This window comes from Hippopotamus amphibius, chromosome 1 (genome assembly GCF_030028045.1).
Source record: "Hippopotamus amphibius kiboko isolate mHipAmp2 chromosome 1, mHipAmp2.hap2, whole genome shotgun sequence".
In the NCBI taxonomy this organism is placed as follows: domain Eukaryota; kingdom Metazoa; phylum Chordata; class Mammalia; order Artiodactyla; family Hippopotamidae; genus Hippopotamus; species Hippopotamus amphibius.
In genome coordinates, this window is record NC_080186.1 from 60,627,441 (window position 1) to 60,645,186 (window position 17,746).

Sequence of the window (17,746 nt, forward strand, 5' to 3'; positions counted from 1 at the left end):
GTTAAGTCCTTCTCACATAGCACACTCTGATCTTCACTTCTTCCACCCTCCTCCACTTTTAAGAACCCTTGTGATTACCTTGGACTCACCCAGATAATAAAGGATAACATCTCTATTTTAAGGTCAGCTGATTAGCAATTTTAATGTCATTTGCAACCTTAATTCTTCTTTGCCATGTGTAATAAAATATTCACAGGTTCAGGAATTACCAGGTGCTGTTTGAATATATAGTTATCAGTTTAACACAATCATCCCAAGAAATAGTCAAAATAATCACGTGCTCAGTTCTTTTCAAATGTTGCTATTAAATGACATGTAGGTGATTTGGTTGTTTCCAGTTTGGGGGAAAAACAAAGCTAATTTTCTGGCAGTAAATCAGGTGACAAAATTGGAACAAACCTTAAATGTGTGCTGCCTTACCAGAACAGTTAATTTACTACTTTCACAAATATTAACTCCCATGTCTAAAATATTAACCAGTGACCAAGGAAAAAGAAAGATTAGGTTGTTCCATAGGCTTTTAGAGGTCCTAATCCTTCTTAATTAAAAAACACAATATCTAAGTTGCTAGGCATCACAGATGGAAAAATTCATTAGCTGAGGTCAGCCTGGTAAAAACAGTCTAAACTAAAAGAAAATGACTTGCTTGGGAGTACCTACCTCACTTTGTATTTGTGTTTCAGGCAAAATTTTATAGTTTATTTTAGTAACTGCAAATAATAAAAACACTGCCAACATTGTGTCTAGAAAATTAATCACTTTTAATTGGAGATATCAAAATCAAATGAATAATGTAGTCTGCATAATTTCAGTAAACACACTTAACTATTCAAGGTTTATTTTTCTGGTGCAGATTTTCCTTTTAAAAACAAAGCCCAAATAAAAGATGTTGCTTTTAAATTACAGCAGGTCTTACTATAATTTTTTCATAAAACTAATGGCATATTTCATGCAGTGATTGTGCTACATTTTCCAAAAATTTCCCATTAAATTAACTACTAAATGGTCACTTAAAATTTTCAGAGAATTCCCTGGTTTTCCAGTGGTTAGGACTCCAGCCTCCACTACCAAGGGTGAGGGTTCAATCCCTGGTTGGGGAACTAAGATCCCACAAACTGTGTGGCATGGCCAAAAAAAATTTTTTTTTAATACAGATATCACTTTACTAAGATTACTCTGAAATGCTCACCACATTTTTTCTTTTCCAAACTGAAGTAAATTCATTATGATTAAGCAGAAGAGATACTTCATCTATTCCTAAAATAAAAGTTATGTCTACCACAGCAGCTGGTACTACAATCTGTTTCCAAAGCCATCATAGTGGATTGAATTTCAAAACAGAATTTATGAAAGATAATACTTATCAATATTTAAGCATTCCATTTAAACATTTTTGATATTAAAACCATCTATTTTCTTTGCAAATGTATTCACTCATTCCAGAACATCTTTGTGCTAGCAGTGTACAAAAGGGCACATTTTCTACCTTCCACACTAATAGCAAAAGACATCAGGGGGGATAACAAAAGAAGTGAGTACAGTGGGCCCTCCTCCATATCTGTGGGTTCCACAATCTCAGATTCAACCCACCTAGGGTCAAAAATATTGAGAAAAAAATTCCAGAAAGTTCCAAAATGCAAAATTTGAATTTGCCATGCACGGACAATTATTTACATATAATTTACATTGTATTAGGTATTATAAGTAATCTAGAGATGATTTAAAGTAAGTGGGAGGGTGTGCATAGGTTGTGCAAATACTACACCTTTTTATTTAAGCATCCTTGGATTTTGGTATCTATGGGGGTGCGGGGCCTGAAATCAATGCCCCCTGTGGATACTGAGGAACAACTGTACTGGGTAAATGCTCTGTGTAACAGTGCAAAACCCGTGATGGCACGCCACTGATTATGAGGAACACTGAGTTCAGAGCTGTCCACGAGCTGGTTCCAAACCAACTTTCTTTCTTTTTTTTTTTTTAACATGTAATGAGTTTATTATTGTAATGTGAAATTATAGATTTTAAATTTTAAAACTTTAAGAAAGAAGTAATATTATAGAACTGCTCAGTTTTAATTTCTAACATGATAAATGTCATATAACCACATAAGCAGGAGTTCTTCGGAATCCTCAGTAACTTTTAAGAGCTTAAGGGGATCATGAGACTGAAAAGACTGAGAACTACTCCGTCCCCAACCTAAAAAACATAAAAAACAAGCCTCAACAGGATCAACTGATCCAATAGTAACTTATGTATTCCTGACCTAAAGTGTAAAGAGTGTTGATGTTTGTTTGCAAACTAACTTTCAAGATTTGCCCGTGACTGTGTTTTTTTAATGAGGCTTCTATTATTCAGGAGGGTAACTACTGCAGATGAAGGGATACGCGACACAAATTATAACTAACATATTGCAGAGATTTAAACAGTTATAGCTTCCTCTCTTCACTTTTCTGCTGCATTGCATGCACTTGTTTACACATTCCCATTTGTTATTTGTATGCCTGCGTGGCTTACTCCCAGCCACGAGATATTTAATTCTAAGAAGAACTGTAGCACTGGTAACTTATCTTCACCTAGTGTCTTCCTAAAAAAGTATTACTTCCCTGAGACGTCTTCAACTAGCTGACCTTCTCTAGGTGGCCACCATCCTCTTTATCCTCTTTTATCTTCCCAAAGTATCTGTAAGCTAATCATATTTGCCCCTCCATCTTTTTTTTCTTTAAGAACTTTTATTGAGATACAACTGACATATAATAAACTGCATATATTTAAAGTGTACAATTTGATAATTTTTTTCTTATTTGTAATGTATATATGGCAATCCCAATCTCCCAATTCATTCCCCCCCAACTGCCACCCCCTCCTTCCCCACTTGGTGTCCATATGTTTGTTCTCTACATCTGTGTCTCTATTTCTGCTTTGCCTCCCATCTTTTTTTTTTTTTAAAATAAAGATTTAAAATAAGATCCAAGACTAATATCTTGAGATTCTTCTAAGAATGTCTCCAAGAACTGCTGCTTCTTGGTCAATTTCCACCAAGACCCTGATTAAGCTTCAAGGGTCTGCTGGGCTCTTCCATCATCTTCAGAGAAGTACACAACACCTACCCTCCAGAGATAATTGTTCCTACAATATTTGTCAGTCTTCTCTTCTTGTTTCTGATCTTATAACCTACTCCCATTCTTTTCTAAGATTAGATATTTACTTATTTAAGTAGATGCTGAATCATCACTGTTCTCTTTGAAACAGCTCCTGAATTTCAGGCTCTCCTCTCCCATTGCATCCTCTGGTTTAGGCCTTCAACATGTCCTCCTATACCAGGAGTTCCTAACTATTTTGTGCCATGAACCCCTTTGGCAGCCTGGTGAAGCCATGCATCAAATAAAAACATGGGATTACAAGGGAGACAGATTATACTGAAATACAGTTATAAAACTATTTAAAAATTATGATATAATAACTTATGTGCTTATTATTATATTGAATAAGATCTAGCAGTGGTTCTAATTACTGCTTTAATTTTGAAGAAGTGATGAGCATGAGTAATATATCTATAACATCCATGACGTTATATGAAAAGAGCTATAATATCTTTTGGTGACAAAGTCACAGGTTCTGCTAATACTACTGTGGTTTGTTACCAAATGCATACATTTCAATTAGCAGTTAGTAAAAATAAATATGTAATACTTTTTCTACTCACAGATTCCCCTTCCCCCACCCTTCCACTAGATCATGAACATTTAATTCACCCCTCTGCCTCTGTTCCAACCGGAACAGTCAACCACAGGGTAGGCCTTCGGAGCTCTCTTTCTAAAATGCAGATCTTATCAAGTTACTGCCCTGAATACTAACAAATACAATGTGGGTTCCTATCAACCACAGAGGCATTTTCCTCCAGTAGTATAGAAATGGAATTCATTTGACATGCAAGTTTCCTGGACTTCCACTGTGATTCTGCAGATCTGGGTGAGCCTGGGACTCTGCATTTTTAAAATCACTGTGAGGCAGTCTTGCACTAGTGGTCTGCAGACCAGATTTTGCAAAACAGGATAGAGTCCAAACTTGTAAGCATCACCTTTAACACCCTTCACAGTCTGCCTCACCACATCTACCCTTCCAGTTCTACTCCAGCCTCACAGAATTACTATCCATTCTCCAAACAGAGGGAGAATGCCCTTCCCTCCCCATCCCTCCCGCTCAACACGATGCACTCATTTCTCTCCTTGCTTAAATCGTACTCATTCTTAAAGGCTCAATTCAACCTTCTTTCTGAAACCTCTGCAACTTCCTCACTCAGGCTGATACAATTTTGTCTTCCCTGACACTTTCTGATCATGCTGTAGTGTAGTTATCATGCAAGGCTTCTGCAAAGGCAGGACCCTTAAACGTAAAGCTGCCTAAAAGATTGCTGTGAATTCTTTCAGCACTCAACATACACTGTGGAGAAGGAGAGAGAAATTATTGAGCAGCAATCATGTCCTGGAGGTCAACAGAGGAATAATACAAGGTCCTTACCTTCAAGGAGCTAGTGTTCCCCTGTTCATCTTCTTCAAGCTTCATCTACTCCAGCCCTTTCTTAAGTCCTGAAATCATCTAATTACTTCAGCTCACATTAATCATTTCTTCTTTGATCTCCTATACCAGCATCATGCTGTTTTCCTTTCCATCCATCCATCCATCCATCCATCCATTCAGTACTTACTGAGTTTCTACTACGTGCCAGGCAATGTGATAGGCACTAGAAATATAAAACTTGTGAACAGGTACCTGCTCTCAAAATTCTTAGTGTCGTTAACTGCTCTCTCGTTGCTATTTTTGTTTCCTGGCTAGCCTGAAAGCTCTTTGAAAGTAGAGAAAGTTTTGTACATTTTTGTAGTCTTCACCGTGTCTAGTACATCGCTGGCACAGAGAGCGTTCTTAACGCCCTTGAAAGAGTGAGTAAAATACTTAATTTTTTTCCAAGCCCCCTTTCCCACTCAGAGCTTCCCTTACCTGATACTGCTAAACTGAAGGGAAAAGAAGCCTCTTTGCAATACCCTGCAGAAAAACTCCTTCGGGAGCTGGAGATGGGAGTTTGACTTTCCTCTCTCAGAAAAACGAGTCCCAAGAACACAAACGGCAGTTCCCCAGGCAAACTGTTGCCCTGACGCATCCGTTGCTAAGAGAAAAGAGGCTAGCCCGCTGTTGAAATTGACACAACCGCGCCACCAATACAGTGCCCGCTCCCTAACGGTCTCTTTCAGAGCAGACTTGTGATTGGTTGCTGTGATGCTTACGTCACGCAACACAAACCAGAGTTAGGTCCGCAGTTTTCCACTAGCAAGAAAGCTGTGTGGTTTAGAAGTGTTGAGGGCTGCAGCCTGGCCTGACTCCAGGACCGTCAGGCTTGGTCCATGCCTCTCCCCCAGAGCAACCGTACCCAAAGAAGAACCCTTTTAGGGTGTGGTCTCTAGCAGCAGGGAGTGAAGGATGATATGAAGATTTAGGGCTGCTGCTCTGCTTACCCCAGCGGCGATCTGGGGCCCTCCCAGGAACCTGCCCTAGATTCCTATCTGAAGGAGAGAAAATCCTGCTCGATCGGGTGTTGTGGTGTCCTAGAACTTTTAATGTGTTACATTTTCTTCTTGCCAAAATAACTTTTGTACAGAGTTTGAGCCAAACTGGAAGTGTGAATCTCAGGGGAAGATAATTAAGATAATTAAGCAACACCAAGGTTCGTTTTATCTATAATTATGCGTCCTCCCCGCAGTCGAGCTGTTACCCGCCCTCCCCGCCTTTAAAAAAAATAATTAAAACTGCCTAATTTGTAAGCTGACAGAATTTAATAAAGTAATCCAATTAACTGCTGTAATTGGTCTAAATTGATATTTTACGCCCAATTTAATCGAAAACATTTGGCAACAGTCATAGATTCATAACATATCTGAAACTTGATGACCCTAAATAAGATGACTTTACATAGTGTGTAGGAAGATCATGTACATTTTTTCAAATATTTGAAGAATTTGTGTTTGCAAAATGCAAATAAATTTTACTAAATCATTAAAAAATAAAATTAGGAGGAGGACTTATTGTGACTTTGCAAAAAGCCTTTTCCCAGGCGCTTCCACTTTCTGACACAGAAGGATTAGTTCTCCCCTGGGCTCAGCCCTGAAAAGTCTTCTTTTCTCACTCTTTGCACTCTCCTGGTGGCATCATAGCTATTCCCTTTAGCTTTAACCATCCCTCCAAACACATCAGTGACCTCCATTTCTATACTCTCAGCCTAATACATCTCTTAAATTCCAGACCTGAATTTCCACTACCTCTTGGATATTTCCAAACATGTCTACCTTAGTTCATGGTGTTTAGTGGTTGCTAAAGATACTGAGTGACTAATTACTGTACCAGAGGCATCACAACTTAGCAGAAGTAAAACTCAATTTATTATCTTTCACATGTCTTTTGGATATCTTTCAGAAACTTTTTCTACTTCTTTATTTTCTACCTTTGGTAATAGTATCCACTGTCCATTAGTTTGCAAAGCAAGAAATCTGAGAGTCATTCCCCACTCCTACTGTCCACAGTCAACATGTCACTAAATCCTGTCATTCTCCTTTCCTAAATTCTCTCTCAAATAATCCATCTCTTCTTAGCCATCTTCACTTCCTCTGACTTATTTTAGATGGTAAAAATGGTCTCTTGACTCATTCTGTCTCTTCCTCTCTAATTTATTTGCCACAGTGCCATAGAGTATTCTGAAACAGAGATTCAATTCTGTTATCACCTTGCTTACATATTCTCAATCGGCCATATGAAGCCCTGTACAGACAGGGTTCTGAAGGACACCTTAAAGATATCTAGAAGATAATGAGTTATGTTTCTAACCTCACTTCCGGTCTCTTGCATCAACCACATTTTAGTGCAGTGTTTCTCAACTGAACCCCTTAAGCACTGAGAGGCATGAAACCATGGGGTTGGGGCTTGGTAACAGGCTGATAGTAAGAGGGGTCACAGCTTGAAATAGACTTCTGCAACTGAGATGTGTTTGTTTCATACAAAGAATTCATGAAGTTTTGGCATTCTGCTCCACAATGTGTTCATGTTTGTTTTCATTTTTTAATATGTCTAAAATCCTCATTCAATTATATCTCCATAAACTGGGAAAATGTCTGAAATCCCTGCTAACTACAATTGACCTAACACTGAATAAACTCAAAGAAGCCCCAGGCAGCTGTGAGACGCACACGCGGTGGCTTTCCACGGCTTCCGGCATACTGATGCGCTGGCCCAGAGTTAGTGTGTCCCAGGATGAGAGGCGGGGCTCTGGTGATGCAGAGCCCTTGACTGCCCCCGAAATATGCCTTGCCCTTTAAACGCTGCGCATCTACTTCTACCTCAGCCTCTAATGCTTTCCTTCATCCTCATTATTTGGTAAACGCCTATGTATTTTTCAAGACCCAACTTCATTATCATCTTCTCTGAAAGCCATCTAGACACCCAACAAAATTAGTCACTCTTTCCTCTGCTTTTCCATTATAGCAAGTATTACATTGTGTTGCAATGGCTTGTTTATATGGATGTCTCCCCCGCTGGACGTCAGGGCAGGGATGGTGTCTCATTCCATTATATCTCCATTGTTGAGCACAATTATCTGACATGGGTATTGAGTATATGTTGACTCATTTAATTGATTGACTATTCTTGAGAGTAAATCTAGAAAAAAATTCTCTAACAAAAGTTTCTTCGTATTCTTGCAAAGAATTTCCTTCTCTTAAAAATATTCATAATCCCTTGCAGATTTAAGGAAGTAAGTATTATAATCTTGTGATGTGGGTGACACACTAAGCGTTTCTGTCATCTTTATAGACACCCCAAAGGGATGTCCATTTGGAGGAATGAGTCATAAATCCCGATACCAAGAAAGTTAGAAATCAAATGGAAAATGTTTAGTAATTTCCTCATGTTACAAATTCAAATTATAAATGAATGACGGAACATCTATTCCTTCATGGGAGTGGTCAGAAATAAAACATTACCATGGTGGCTAGTGAACAACTCTGTGCTTTTCTAGGGGATGCCTGAAATGTGAAGATATTTAAAAATTAGTTTTAATTTTATTAGTTGAGGGAAAATGTAATGGGTCAAGGAGCTGTTACTGAAAATACTTCTCTGATGATTTAAGGACATCTTGATAAGTTTCAGATTGGGTTTGCAGAAGGGTAACCTGACAAATTAGATATCAGGTGGCTTTTCTTTTTAATTTATTTTTTAAATTAATTTTTATTAGAGTATGGTTGCTTTACAATGTTATGTTAGTTTCTACTGTACAGCAAAGTGAATCAGATATATATATATAATATATATCAGATATATATACATATCAGATATACACATATCCTCTTTTTTGGATTTCCTTCCTATTTAGGTCACCACAGAGAATTGAGTAGAGTTCCTTGAGCTATACAGTAGGTTCTTATTATCTACTTTATACATAGTATCAATAGCGCATATATGTCAATCCCAATCTCTCAATTCATCCCATCCCACCCCCACCCCCCGCTGGTGTCTATACTTTTTTTCTCTACGTCTGTGTCTCTATTTTTGCTTTGCAAATAAGATCATCTATACCATTTTTCTAGATTCCACATATATGCGTTAATATACGATATTTGTTTTCTCTCTTTCTGACTTACTTCACTCTGTATGATGCTCTCTAGGTCCATCCACATCTCTACAGATGACCCAAGTCCGTTCCTTTTTATGGCTGGGTAATATTCCATTGTATATATGTACCACATCTTCTTTATCCATTCCTCTGTTGATGGACATTTACGTTGCTTCCATGTCCTGGCTATTGTACATGGTGCTGCAGTGAACATTGGGGTGCATGTGTCTTTTTGAATTATGGTTTTCTCTAGGTTAGGTGGCTTTTACTACTTATTACTTTAGTGCTTGACTCCTTCACCCCTTTTCAGAATTTTTTATGAGTTAGTTTGGAAACTAGGGCTTGAGGACCCTGAATAGTAGTCTTTATGCCTTTTGTTTGTCTGCATCAGTATGCCTGTGAGGGAGACAGGGTGGGAGAGAAGGAAACTGTTTGAGCCCCAGGTTGCTAGATTCTGACAAGTTTGCACAGTGCTTGGGGAAACTGTCATAACCTACTACATGAGCAACTGAGGAGCATCCAGAAGAGTATTCAGCTTCAGAAATGAGAAAACAGACAAAAAAGTCTGACCTTGGAGAAAGCTTTAGCTATTGGAGGAGAGGACCAATTGTGGCAATTTTAGAAAAAAAAAAGAACTAAAATTTCAGTAAGAAATGGGAATATGTGCAACACTAAAGTGAGGTGATAGGCACTCTTACGACTTCTGCACAGAATGGCTTGAGTCTGATGGGGGCTAAAGAGAACACAACTCCCACCCCCATCAGAATTGCTGGTCCTTCCCACAAAGGGAGGTAGGGGCCCATGGACTGTCTGCAGGCTGTGGACAGCAGATGTCTCTAGAGGGGCCAGTGCAGGAGCTGAGGAGAAAAATACAGGGCTATGCGGTAGCATTATAGGTGAGACCCCACTGTTTACAACACTAAAAGGTGGTGGTAAGAGAATCGTATGGTGGTGATAGTCCTATAGTATCAACAGGCATCAAGAGCCAGTGAAATATCAGTTCTACATGTATAATGATTATTACCATTAGGACACTTTAAATATTTTTTAAAGTGGACTCATTCAAATAATACTGTCCTTAAAGCTAGAAAATTATGTTGGAGCCTAAATTTTGTCACCTTCTGGATAAGTGACATCAGACACGCTGTTAAACTCTCTATGCCTCAGATTTACATCTGCAAAATCTGGGATAATAATGCTTCCCTTGGAGCCAAGTCAGATAAAGTGTGCGAGCAACCACACCACTGCTGTAAGGGGCATTCTTCAAAAGAGATGACACTTCACAGTAGTGAACTGGAAATAGGTTGTCAGTTCAGGTTTCCAGAGGGGACGTCTTACATACCAGGAGAGAGAGAAAACTGATTCTCCTCTCAATCAAGTAGACAGCTTCAGATTCGAAATAAAATCTGTGTTGAATATTTTTGCTATATGAGGGTACAAATCACACGGTTTCAACAAAAGGCAATGTTCCCATTCCTGTGTTCAGCCAGTTTTAATATTTAACTTTTGAGCAATTCAATATGTTTCCAATAACAACTTATTTAGAAATAACTCGTTTAGAAAATTGTGTTTAATACATTATTTCAAATGTAAAGAAAGAGTATACGTGTTTGTTAACAGAAATCAGTTCTTCCCTATTCCCACTAGATAAAATAAAAATTTAAAGAATATTAGTATGAAGGGATACCAGATTATTAGCCTGTCTAGCTTACCCACAGACCTTATTCTGTGTCTTCCCCATAGCACTGCCATTTTAAACTCCTCAAACATGGTACATGCTCAATGAATAGCTGTTGAATCAAAATTATCTGAAATTGTGTTCAAAGTTAATTATAGACATTGCTCAGGACCTCCCTGGTGACACAGTGGTTAAGAATTTGCCTGCCAATGCAGGGGACACAAGTTCGATCTGTGGTCCAGGAAGATCCCACATGCCTCGGAGCAACTAAGCCCGCAAGCCACAAGTACTGAGGCCACATTCTGCAACTACTGAGCCCACGTGCTGCAACTGCTGAAGCCCGAGTGCCCAGAGCCTGTGCTCTGCAACAAGAGAAGCCACTGCAATGAAAAGCCCGTGCACCACAATGAAGAGTAGCCCTGTTCACCACAACTAGAGAAAGTCCGCAAGCAGCAACGAAGACCCAACGCAGCTAAATAAATAAATAAATAAATAAAGTACTTATGACTCAAGTAGCTGCATGTATAACTAATGGTTATATCTGCAGCAGATTAAAAAAAAAAGACATTGCCTCTGCCATTTGGTGACATTTAAAGGTAGTTTTGAATGCTCAACTGTCTACTATACATTTTCACTTGGATATCTAATACAGAGTTATCCAAAGTGTGCCCCTCAGATCAGAACCAGCCAGGAAATATTTGTTACTAGTTTAAGAAATATTTGTTACCCATCTAAAACAAAAGAAATACGGAAATTGAAAATGTTTAAAATCTTTCTAGCATTTTGATAGAGTAACTGCTTTATGTTACATATGAACAAAATTGGTTTATATTCTAAATGTCATTCCATCTTCTAGCAATTTATTTGTACTGTATTTCACAGAAGTATCAGTCTGTGAAAGAAATGGAAACAAAATCAAATCAAGTTGCCTCCAACAGATAGTCTGACAAGCACTTAATATCTCAAACACATGTTCAGAACCGAACTCCCAATTCTCTCCACCCACCTGCTCGTCCTGCAGTCATCTTCACCTCAACTGATGGCCACTCCATCTTTACGGTTTCTCAGGCAAAAACCCAAGAGTCCTTTGACTCCTTTTATTTTTTACCCTTTTGGGATATATTTTCGACACTGCAATCAGAGGGATACACTTGTAAAACATAAGTCAAATCATGCCAATCATCTGCTCAAAACCCTCCAATGGCTCCCATTTCACTCTGTGTAAAACCCAAAGTGCTCAGTGGCTTACAAGGTCCACCTTAACCTGGCTCCTGTTATTAGCCTCATTTCCTGTCATTCTTCCCCATAGCTCACACCTCTGCAGACACACTGCTCTCTTTGGGGTTACTCAAACATACCAGGCACGCTTCTGCTCTGCTTTGGCCCTTCCCTCTGCCTGGAACACTTAAATCAGATCTCCTTCATGTTTTTGCTAAAATGTTAACTTCTCAGTGAGGCGTACCCCTACCTTATTTAAAATGGCAAATTCTCACACTCCTCATTCTTCTTTCTCTGCTTAATTTCTTTCCCATAGTATTTATTGCTTTCTAAAGCACTCTATAATTTACTTATTATAGTCGTTGACTGTCTTTGCCCACTAAACTGTAAACTCTACAAGGGCAGAAATGTTTCTCTTTTTCACTGCTGCATCCCCAGTGCCTAAATCTATGTTTGCCACATAGAAGGTACACCATATAATGTTCATTAAATGATTTGGAACAACCACTTTGGGGAGTAATTTGGAAGTACCTATCAAAACTGAAAATATATATGTTTTATAATCCAGCAACTGTACTCCTGGATATTTATTCTAGAGAAACTCCTACACACATGCATGAGGAAATGGTTCACAGATGTTCATGGCAGAGTTTTTTGTAATGGCAAAAGATGGAAACAACCTAAAGGTCCATGAGTAGAGAAATGGATAGATAGCTATAGTGCAGTCAATAAATTGCCATAAAACTGCTGAAATAAATAAACTTGCATGGATATAGCTCAGAACCAAGATGGTGAGGTAAGTATTGAAGGGTATGTACAGAGCAATGCCATCTTTGTGAACAAAAACATGCATAAATTATTTGTTTATTATGAGTACGTGTATGTGAGAAAAATATTATAAATGCACTATTGAGATGATTCACACCAATTCATGACAGAAGGTTCCATTTGGGGAGGGATTGCTAATTTTACAATGTTTATTTCTCATAATATAAAAAGACTGGAAACAAAATAAAACATAAAATTTGTTGCATTTGAGGTTGTGGATATTGAGAGAGATTAATATGTTATTTTTTGTACTTTTTCGTATTTGACATTTTCTCAAATTAAAAATTTTTTTCTTCTAGACTTCAAGATCTTTAAGAGCCAGAATTATGTTTTATTCATATTCTTGTTCACAGTACCTACTACTCTTACTAGAATATAGGAGGTCCTCAATAAATACTTGAATATATATATATATATTGAATAGATATTTTGATTTTTAAAAAGATAAGGAATTAAGGGGCAAAGAAGATGGCACAGATGTAAAAAGAAAGATGAAAAATATTTTGGGTTGACATAATACTCACACTACCTAAGACTTTCAGCTGACCTATGTTACTCTGAAACAGACAGGATTTTTGAGATGGTGGGAAGATAAACAGGTGAAAAAAGCTCTCTTCCATCCTTCAGTTAGAATGCTGTAGGGATTCATCGGTTATTGTAGTAGTGTTTCCAAATTCCCAACAGAAATTAATCTTTGGGATTCAGGAACAATTAAAAAAATGGAATCCCTGAAATCATGAGTTTTTTTGTATTTTTCATAATACTTTTTTACATGGCTTTAAAATATAATGAGTAACCATAATAATAAACAATGAATTATTTTTCAGTGATAGGGTTATACTAAAAGTTCCAGAGGTTTCTTTCTGTTTTAAAAAAGATAATAAGAGAAGTGTGGTTTATTATGATTATGAATCAACATATTGGACAAGATGGTATATTTCAGTTACATGCTACCTCTTATATTTCATAATAAAAATCATTAAAAGAGGGAGGCATTAATGCAAAATAAAAATCATTTTAAAATATGAAAAATAGAAATATTTAATATTTAAAAAGTTATTCTTCCAATTACAGTTTAAAACACATAGAACATTAATTGCCTTATCCAATGGATTTCATCTTTGGTGACAAATATTCCAGGTGAGAGAAAATTCCTCTTTTTCTGTGTTTGATGTTGGTTCAGCTGTTAAAAGCGCTTCCAAAAGTATTATCAGATTGGGCATTAGGGTATGTGTTGCTTTTTATACGCTCTTTACTTTTCTCACAATGGAAAGATTTGGTCTATTTTACAAAGAACTATATCCTTCAGTAAATAGTCAAACTCTGGAAAATGCAGCAAACAGGATTAGGTAATATTCAAACAATGTAACACCTGGAAGTCTTAGCAAGATCAATAGTATTACATATAAATATATTGAAATCACCAATTTATGAAGTTATTTTGCTTGCAAAATGTTATTTCTTGAAATACTATCCACAGGATTAGCACAACATATGGTATATATTTAGCTGTTAATTATATACCTATATTAAACATTAATTATATAAATATATATTAAACATATTAATATTTATTTGAAAGAAGTACTCACCAGCAGGGCCAGGAGCACATTTTATAACACGACAGCAGTTACGAGCAAGACTGACTATTTAGATATTAAGTGTTTCTAATATGTTCCTGTCATGCTTCCAGAAATGTTGACCTTAATTTTTGACTCCGCTTGTCAATGTTTCCTGTCTTCATTTTGACTTGATGTCAGTATATTGCTTTGAGCCAATGATATCACTATGTTGATTGTCAGGGCTTAATTTTCCCCTTTCCCTTGTTTTGGCACCTTTGTTAAAAATCAGTTGACCATATATATGTCTCTTTTCATAAACTCTAAAATTTCATGCTTATAGAGCTTTATAATAAGTCTTGAAATCAGGTAGGGTAAGTCCTCCAAATATGTCCTTATTTTTAAGAATTGCTTTGGTTATTCTAGGTTCTTTGCATTTCCATAGAATTTTAGAATTAGCTTATCAATTTGTATAAAACAACTTGCTGGAGTTTTGATTGAAATTGAGTTTAATCTATAAATGAACTTGGTGAGAACTGACATCATAACACTGAGCCTTGCAATCCATGAACATAGTTGATTTTTTTCATTAATCTAGATTTTTCCAAAAATAAAAATTAAAAAAAGGATCAACATTTACAAGCACATAAAATATGCCAGGCACAGTAATGGGTGCTTTACAAGCATCCAGTTAATTAAAATTCATCATTCCTTTAGGCAAATTATACATACAAGGAAAGGGAAGGTGAAGAAGTTAAGTAATTCCATAAGGTCAGGCAGTAGATGGCAAAGAAGGGAACGTGGGTCCCCAGTTGTCTGACACCAAAGCCTGGCTTTTTGTATTCACCAGTCTACTTAACTCAGCTGTAACTAGGGCCATCACTTACACCTGCAAACCTCTCTAAAGTTCAGATTGTTCTTGAACAATAAAGAATTTCAAACTCCCACCATCACTGTTATGGTAAGGGGATAGTGTTAAATCATTGGAGACAGATGGGCATAAGAGACTGAACTACATTTTTCAAATTGTACTTGAGAATTGAATGTGCCAATTGTACCCTTTGGACTACCTTGTCCACAGCACTTGGAATTCAAGTTTATGAACAGCATAAAATTCTTGTAGCCCATTGCAAAAAAAGATATTCTCATTCATAAATTATCCACGGCAATTATCCTGGCTTAGGATTTGGAAAAGGTGTTGTAAAATATCTACAACCTCTTGATATAGTTTGGGGAATTACCTGTTATGGAAATTCAGCGACATTTACAACTTGCCCATGGTCCAAAAAAAAAAAAAAAAAAAAAAGAAAACAAATCCAAATTGGTTATCATTAAAACTAATCAAAGTTCCTGATCTATTCCTGATGAGTTTAATTTAAAAAAAAAAGAATTCATGAAGAAAAAGGTTACGGTTGGAGATCTACTCTCAAATATTTACTTGATGACACTTATTAAACTGTCCATCCAGATAGTTATAAGGACGACTGAAATGGGATTTTACAGTGGAAGAGAGAGATGGTGCTCAACTCCTCATACAGCATGAGCAAGCGGAAATTCGCAGGGCAAGGGTCAGTGGATGGAAAATTACTAAAAAGAAAACAATAGGGCTAAGGAGAGTTCTGGCTAAATTGACCCAGCAGGATTCTTGCTGATGATCAGACATCACCTGTGCGATGGTGGAGCATGAGGAACCCGATCACATATTGGGGGGCGGGTTCTAGTTAAACTGACTTAGCAATGTTCTTGCTAAAATCAGATTTTACCAGGAAGTGCACAGATGAGCCTAGGAGAAGGTTTCAGGAGCCTGACTGAAGTCAGGCCAAGCAAAGCATCTTTCCTTCAAGTATTTCCAGTTACATTTTTTTTTTTTGATAGGTAAGAAGTGGATTTATTTAGACAGAAGCACACTCCACAGGCAGAGTGTGGGCCATCTTGGAAGGTGAGAAAGGCTTCCGGTCACATTTCTCTTAATAGCTTTCTAGGGCTCTTTCAGACCGGCATCCTGCCGAGAAGAATCTAGTCAACAGTCCACTAATTTCACAGCAATTCTCCCAAACTGGAAGGCCTAGAGAGGGTACAAGGCTCAAGCTTGGAAATTCTTCCCCTTCATGATTTCATTTGTATACACAAATTAGAAGAGAAGGCTGCTGGAGAGAACTGCGCACTCACCCGCTTCCAGGCACTTTACATCTAGCCTGGCTCTTTTACCCTCCAAGCAGACGGAGGAGGCCCGGGGCCCGCGCACTCGCACCCCCAGGCCCAGCAGCTCCCGAGCAGCCCGAGGAGGGTGGAGGGGATCGTTTAAGGGGACAGGGAGGGGCAGGAAGGGAGTGAGGCGCCTTCAGAAGGTCTCTTTCGCCACAGGTCCTGAAAGACGGCTCCAGAAAGGGCGTGGAAGGGAGCGGAGCGCTGCGGAGGAGGGTCACGGGTTCATTCGGCCAGAGGAGGGAGGATGCCACGGGTGGCGGCTCCCGGCCGCCGGGCTCACGTCGGACCCCGGGCTGAGCTGAGCTTCACAGGCTTCTAGAGCGGCTGAGCTGCCACGACCCGGGCTGCTAAGAAGTTCGCCGCCCACCCTCACTCGCCGGCGCCCCGCTTCCCCCTCCGGGCGCCGCGGCCGCAGGTGAACCGAGACCCGCCGCGCCCGGAGGCATCAGGTGTCGCGGGAACGGAGCCCGCGGCGCCAAGGGAGAGCCCGCGACGTCTCAAGCTGTTGGTGACACGCGGCGGGAGGATCGGGCCCCGGACGGCGGCGCCATGGAGGGGACACAGGTGGGAGCGGGGTGTGAGCTGCAGCGGTTCGGCCCCGCGCCCGCTCGGCCTCCTGCCCAAGGTCAGTGGCGGCGCCCTCCGCCCCGCCGCCCCCCGCCCCCACGAAGCCACCTGCGGACCGGGCCTCGCCTGGGAGGCCTGGGAAGGGGGAGGTCGTCCGCCTGCGGCCGTGGGGCTCGGAGATGGTCTGCTGGTTGCACAGCCAACCTCTCTTGACTCGGACGGAGTGTCCCTTAATTAGAGGGTGGGGGGAGGATGGACTCGGGGGCCAAAGCCGACGTCCCTGCGCTGGGCGAAAGCAGCCTCCAGCTGGGCTCGGGTCGTGGAAGGAGCTCGCGTCCCTGTCGTCAACTGTGAGGCTTTTATTATTTACACGTATACCTTGGTTTTCTTTAATTTTCTGCAGTTCATCGCAGTGAAACCTCTCCTCGCCGTGAATAAAGAACCTCAGTGTGTTAGTTTGTAGATTCTAAGAGCAGATACAGTATCGCGCATAGACTGCACCGACCCGCGTCTCCACCCAGCCTGCATCCTGCGCGGCGCCGGGGGTGGCTGTGCAGGGCGGTTGGGCGATGCTCTGTGGGCGGCTAGGGGTCTGGACAGTCTCAGCTTTTGAAGTGCACTTTCGGAAGGGCTTCTGTGACGGTAAAGCCAAGGTTTGCAGCGAGGTTAGCGGTCAGTCCTTGTGAATGAAACATGTTACTTTCATTCAGCTTGGTGCGATGTGCTGAATAAATTAATTGTGGTTGGCTCTTTTTCTCTTTGTTCCTATGGGTTACTGTTACACGGCGTGTGGCGAGTTTGTTTACAGTTTAATTTTCCCTGTAACAAAATAGAAAGGGCTGAATGTGACCTCAAATCTGTCATTCACCAACATGCTGTATTATTAACAGCTTCATTATTATGTTACTGTTCGTATGCGCATTTCCATGAACTCGCATGAATCATATTCCTTATAAATCTCATAGGTAGAGTCTCTTTAAATGGTGGTGAAAATATACCTTTTTGAAGAAGGAAATAAAATGTTCTTGAGTGAAAATC